The 5518-nt window shown below is 62.4% G+C and overlaps 1 long non-coding RNA gene across 1 annotated transcript; it reads right to left on the bottom strand.

Annotated features, from left to right (window-relative positions):
- Window positions 1-326: 326 nt before the first annotated feature.
- Window positions 327-2092, bottom strand: LOC120325235. Its single transcript, XR_005567129.1, has 2 exons — window positions 1108-2092; window positions 327-959 (listed from the first exon to the last, which is right to left on the bottom strand). It is a non-coding gene; the product is annotated as an uncharacterized LOC120325235 (long non-coding RNA).
- Window positions 2093-5518: the final 3426 nt, after the last annotated feature.

Raw genomic sequence — 5518 nt, 5'->3', positions numbered from 1 at the left:
CCAAATCACAGCCTCCCTCAGGAGATCTCTGGCGCTTCCTGGTTCTGCAGCGAGAGGGTCGGAGGATTTCAGCACTTCCTACTCCCTGCCTGCCGTGAGCAGGAAGTGGGAGCGCGAAAATGGCAGCAGAAGTGCTCAGAGCCGGGCTGGAAGCTCGGCAGGAAGAGCGTGGGATGGCAGGGAGGCCCCCCCTGAACTGAGCAGGGTCCTGAACCTCTGGGATGCGTCATTTGGGATGAGGGGTCAGTCCCAGTGCCGGGGCTGCTCCAAGGGCGGGCCTTGTCCTGGGACAGAGGATGGAGGTGAGTGAGGATGGGACACGAGCGTGTCTTGTCCTGCAGTTTATTAAATGGCTTCGTTGGGAACCTCCCCGGGGCAGGGAGAGGCTCTGGCTCCGTGCTGGGAGCTGTCCTGGCCGCTCCTGAGCCGGCAGAGGCGTTTCAGTGCCACGCCGTGTTCCGTGCGGGCCCACAAAGCCACAGACTCCGTGGTTTTGTGGGGCTGGGTTTGTGTGGAGGGCTGGGGAATCCAGGCTGGGGTGGCTGGAGCACAGCTGGCCCCGGTTTCTGCTTCACACTCGGCTGGCTGTGGGCCGGAGTCGAGACCCAGGTGACACCGGGGGACAGAGGCCGGTGGCTCCGAGTATCCCGAGGCCGTGGCACGTGAGTGGCCACGTGGGTGGCTCTGGGATACACGAGGCCAAAAAGTTCCCCCACGGTGGGATAGGAGCAGTCCTGGGGGGGAGCCGAAAGCCGGCCCTGCAAAACTCCAAAGCCGTTTAGGAAGCGTTGAAAGAAAAAGGAGGTTGGAGAGCGGCGGCGGCGAGGAGCCGGTTTGTGTTCGGAGGCTGTGGCTCGGATTTTCAGGCTTTTTCCTGTTCCAGCCGTGGGACACAATGGCATACGTGCTTTTTCAGCGAGTCTGGGAAATCCTGCAATCATGGCTTTAACAGCTGGGACCTTGAGGAGGGGAAAAAACAAATAAGTGTGTTGGCAACGCTCCGAAAGGAGGCAGCTCCTCCTGTGCCCCGGCAGGGCAGGGTGTGAATCTCCTCTTCCACCTCTGGTTCAGACATCAAACCCTGGTTGTTCTGCTCTGATTTATTACCTTTTGATCTGCATCCAGCCCAGCCGCTGCTCTCCGGGGCAGCACAGGAGGGAGGTGAGTCAGTCCTGTGTCTGTGCCTCATTCCCTCGCTATGCTCCCCGAGGGCAGGAGTCAGGAATGCATCCGCTCCGGGCTCCCCACTGGCAGCTCCTCTGCTGACTTGGGGTCAAAAAAAGCCCGGCCTGGCCTGGCTGGGTGTGAACAGGCCGAGTGGTCTCCTGTCAGCCTCGAGCAGCCCCCCCTGCCCGCGGCTCAGCTCCCGCCTGGCACGGCCGTTCCCTTCTCTGCCGCCCTAAAAATACCTCCGGAAGCCCAGCTGGGAGCAGCCCCGCGGCCTTGCTGAGTGAATGGGATGTTTTCCTGCCTTTGTTGGGGTTGTTTGTGGTCCCTCTCCCAGCTCTCTGGCCGGGCTGCTCTGCTCAGGTGCCCTCCCCGCAGGGCAGGGCCGGGCCCGGGGCGTGCTGGGGACACTCAGAGCTCTGAGCTGGCACGTTTGGGGCGTGATGTGATGGTGCCACGAAGCTTTCGGGGGGGGGGTGCAGGGCTCTTAATTGGACTTTTTGGCAGAAAAGCCTCGTTAAGCCGAGCCAAGGAACTCGGGGAGAGCGGGATGGAGGCGGAGGATTTGTTTTCGTTGTGTCTTGGAGAGCTCCGTCTTCCCTTTTCAGCCGTCTCCCCGCGTCAGCAGCAGCTGGAACTCGGGATGGACGTGCTGGAGTCGGGCAGCTCCGGGGCTGCTCAGGCTCCCACCCGGCACTCGGCTGGCTCTGGGTTCAGGCCGAGCTGGGGCCGGGGTGGCACCGTCCCCGGGGTGGCACCGTCCCCTTGTCCCAAACGGGGCCCGAGCGCCCCTGGAGCCGAGCCTGGAGATTTCCCAGACCCAGCCGGGAGGAGGGATCGGTGCCAGGGCACGGCAGCCCTTGGCAGAGCGGGGCTGGAGGTGGGGAAGGCTCAGCAGGAGGCACCGGGACTGGCAGGGAGTGAGGGGGTGGCACAGTCGGGGCTGGTGCCACATGTCCCTGTCACTGTGACACAGTCAGGGCTGGTGCCACACGTCCCTGTCACTGTGGCACAGTGGGGGTTGGTGCCACACGTCCCTGTCACTGTGGTACAGTCAGAGCTGATGCCACACGTCCCTGTCACTGTGGCACAGTCAGAGCTGATGCCACACGTCCCTGTCACTGTGGCACAGTCAGGGTTGGTGCCACACGTCCCTGTCACTGTGGCACAGTCAGAGCTGGTGCCACACATCCCTGTCACTGTGGCACAAACAGGGCTGGTGCCACACGTCCCTGTCACTGTGGTACAGTCAGGGCTGGTGCCACACGTCCCTGTCACTGTGGCACAGTCAGGGTTGGTGCCACACGTCCCTGTCACTGTGGCACAAACAGGGCTGGTGCCACACGTCCCTGTCACTGTGGTACAGTCAGAGCTGATGCCACACGTCCCTGTCACTGTGGCACAGTCAGAGCTGATGCCACACGTCCCTGTCACTGTGGCACAGTCAGAGCTGGTGCCACACGTCCCTGTCACCGTGGCCCCTGTTGGGCAATGTCCGGGGCAGGAGCTCTGAGTCAGCGCTGGGCTCTCACCCAGCCCGGCCTCCAGCAGGGAGGGATCATCCCAGGGGGGTCTCCTGGGGGTCCTGAGCTGGTGGAAGGGCTGGAGCGAGGCCGTGGCCGTCCCACTTTGGCACCTGAGCACGCCCAGCACGCCCGTTGGTTTGACTCCTGTCCACCCAAAATTCTCTGGGGGTGTTCTGGAGCCTTCACGGAGGGAGGACCTCTCAGGGAAGGAGGATCTCTGAGGGAAGGAGGATCTCTGAGGGATGGAGGATCTCTGAGGGAAGGAGGATCTCTGAGGGAAGGGGGATCTCTGAGGGAAGGAGGATCTCTGAGGGAAGGATCTCTGAGGGAAGGGGGATCTCTGAGGGAAGGGGGATCTCTGAGGGAAGGGGGATCTCTGAGGGAAGGAGGATCTCTGAGGGATGGAGGATCTCTGAGGGAAGGGGGATCTCTGAAGGGAGGAGGATCTCTGAGGGAAGGAGGATCTCTGAGGGAAGGGGGATCTCTGAGGGAAGGAGGATCCCTGAGGGAAGGGGGATCTCTGAGGGAAGGGGGATCTCTGAGGGAAGGGGGATCTCTGAGGGAAGGAGGATCACTGAGGGAAGGAGGATCACTGAGGGAAGGAGGATCATCTCTTACACAAGGGAGGGGAAAAACTGTTGCTGCTGAGGCTGCTCTTTCAAAAGCCGCCTCTGTTGCGTAAGAGGAGCTTTGGGCGGCCCCAAAAACTCGGAGAACTTCCTCACGAGGCCGGAGACAAAGCCAGGATTGCTCCCGCAATTTCTTTCTTCCTGGAACGTTTTCCTGAACTTCAAGGCTTATGTAAATTCCCCAGGTTTGCTCGGGGCTTGGTGCACCCGAGATTAGTTTCCTTACGTAGCCCAGGGGTGCAACCACCACGTGAAAATCCTCCTGTGCTCCTTCCACAGGCTCTTGGCTTCACCCGGTGCCTTCAGCAACACTTGGGCGGCCGCTGGGAGCAGCTGCTGCTTTCCAGGGTTCCCTTCGGTGTCCGTAGGGTGGGAATTCTGGTGGCAGAGCTGGCCCTGAGGCGGGACTGTGTCCCTGAGGCGGGACTGTGTCCCCGCTCCCCTTGCCTCGCTCACTCCCAGCTTTTGCCACGTCCCTCCTGCCCCCCTGGGTGCTCTGACCCCCCTGTCCTCGGCCCAATGTCCCTCCTGCCCCCCTGGGTGCTCTGACCCCCCTGTCCTCGGCCCAGGGATGCCAAGGAGGGAGGGTTGGCTGCTTGGAGGGTCGGAGGGTTGGGAAGGAAGGAGCCTCTGCTTCTCTTGGGGCTCAGCTCCCGCTTTCTGCCGAGCTCGGGATCAGCCCTGCTCCTCCTTTTCCTTCTTCCAAGGCCACCCCAGCACGGCCCTGCCATGGTGGGAGGGTGCCCAGGTGAGGCTGTGCACGGGAGGGTGCCCAGGTGAGGGTGCCCAGGTGAGGCTGTGCAGATCTGGGAGGGTGCCCAGGTGAGGCTGTGCACAGGAGGGTGCCCAGGTGAGGGTGCCCAGGTGAGGGTGCCCAGGTGAGGCTGTGCAGATCTGGGAGGGTGCCCAGGTGAGGCTGTGCACAGGAGGGTGCCCAGGTGAGGGTGCCCAGGTGAGGCTGTGCACGGGAGGGTGCCCAGGTGAGGGTGCCCAGGTGAGGGTGCCCAGGTGAGGGTGTGCAGACCTGGGAGGGTGCCCAGGTGAGGGTGCCCAGGTGAGGCTGTGCACGGGAGGGTGCCCAGGTGAGGCTGTGCACGGGAGGGTGCCCAGGTGAGGCTGTGCAGATCTGGGAGGGTGCCCAGGTGAGGCTGTGCACAGGAGGGTGCCCAGGTGAGGCTGTGCACGGGAGGGTGCCCAGGTGAGGGTGCCCAGGTGAGGCTGTGCAGATCTGGGAGGGTGCCCAGGTGAGGGTGCCCAGGTGAGGCTGTGCACGGGAGGGTGCCCAGGTGAGGCTGTGCACGTCTGCAGCCACTCCATCCTCCTGGGATGTGTTTGGAGAGGGGATTGTCCTGCTCTGCTCCGAACTGGGATGATCCTCGTGGGCCCCTCCCAACTCACATCCCACAGTTCTGTGAGAGACCAACCCTCGGGGCAGACACGGCTCCCCATGGATCAGGGACGGATCAGGGGTGGATCAGGGATCAGGGATCAGGGATGGATCACGGATCAGAGATGGATCAGGGATGGATCAGGGATGGATCAGGGATGGATCAGGGATCAGGGATGGATCAGGGATGGATCATGGATCAGGGATGGATCAGGGATGGATCAGGGATCAGGGATGGGTCAGGGATGGATCACGGATCAGGGATGGATCAGGGATGGATCAGGGATCAAGGATGGGTCAGGGATGGATCAGGGATCAGGGATGGATCAGGGATGGGTCAGGGATCAGGGATGGATCACAGATCAGGGATGGATCAGGGATGGATGAGGGATGGATCATGGATCAGGGATGGATCAGGGATGGATCAGGGATGGATCAGGGATCAGGAATGGATCAGAGATGGATCAGGGATCAGGGATGGATCAGGGATGGATCACAGATCAGGGATGGATCAGGAATGGATCAGAGATGGATCAGGGATGGATCAGGGATGGATCACAGATCAGGTCACTCCTCGTGGGCCAGCCCCCACCACGGCCTTGCTGGGACTGGGACAGGGCAGCTCTTCCTCATCCCCGGTGTCCCTTCCATCCCCACAGGAGGTGGCAGTGTCCCCCTGAGGGGCTCCCCGCGCTGGGGACAGTCCCTGCCACGGTGCCACCAGGGCTGAGTGTTATCTGGGGGACAGTCCTTGCCACGGTACCACCACAGTGGGGTGTTATCTGGGGGACAGTCCCTGCCACGGTACC

Source organism: Pipra filicauda, unplaced genomic scaffold, assembly GCF_003945595.2.
Source record: "Pipra filicauda isolate LSUMZ 115617 unplaced genomic scaffold, ASM394559v2 scaffold897_size56625_pilon, whole genome shotgun sequence".
Lineage (NCBI taxonomy): Eukaryota > Metazoa > Chordata > Aves > Passeriformes > Pipridae > Pipra > Pipra filicauda.
Note: the sequence above shows the minus strand (reverse complement) of the source record. Positions and strands in the feature narration are given on the sequence as shown.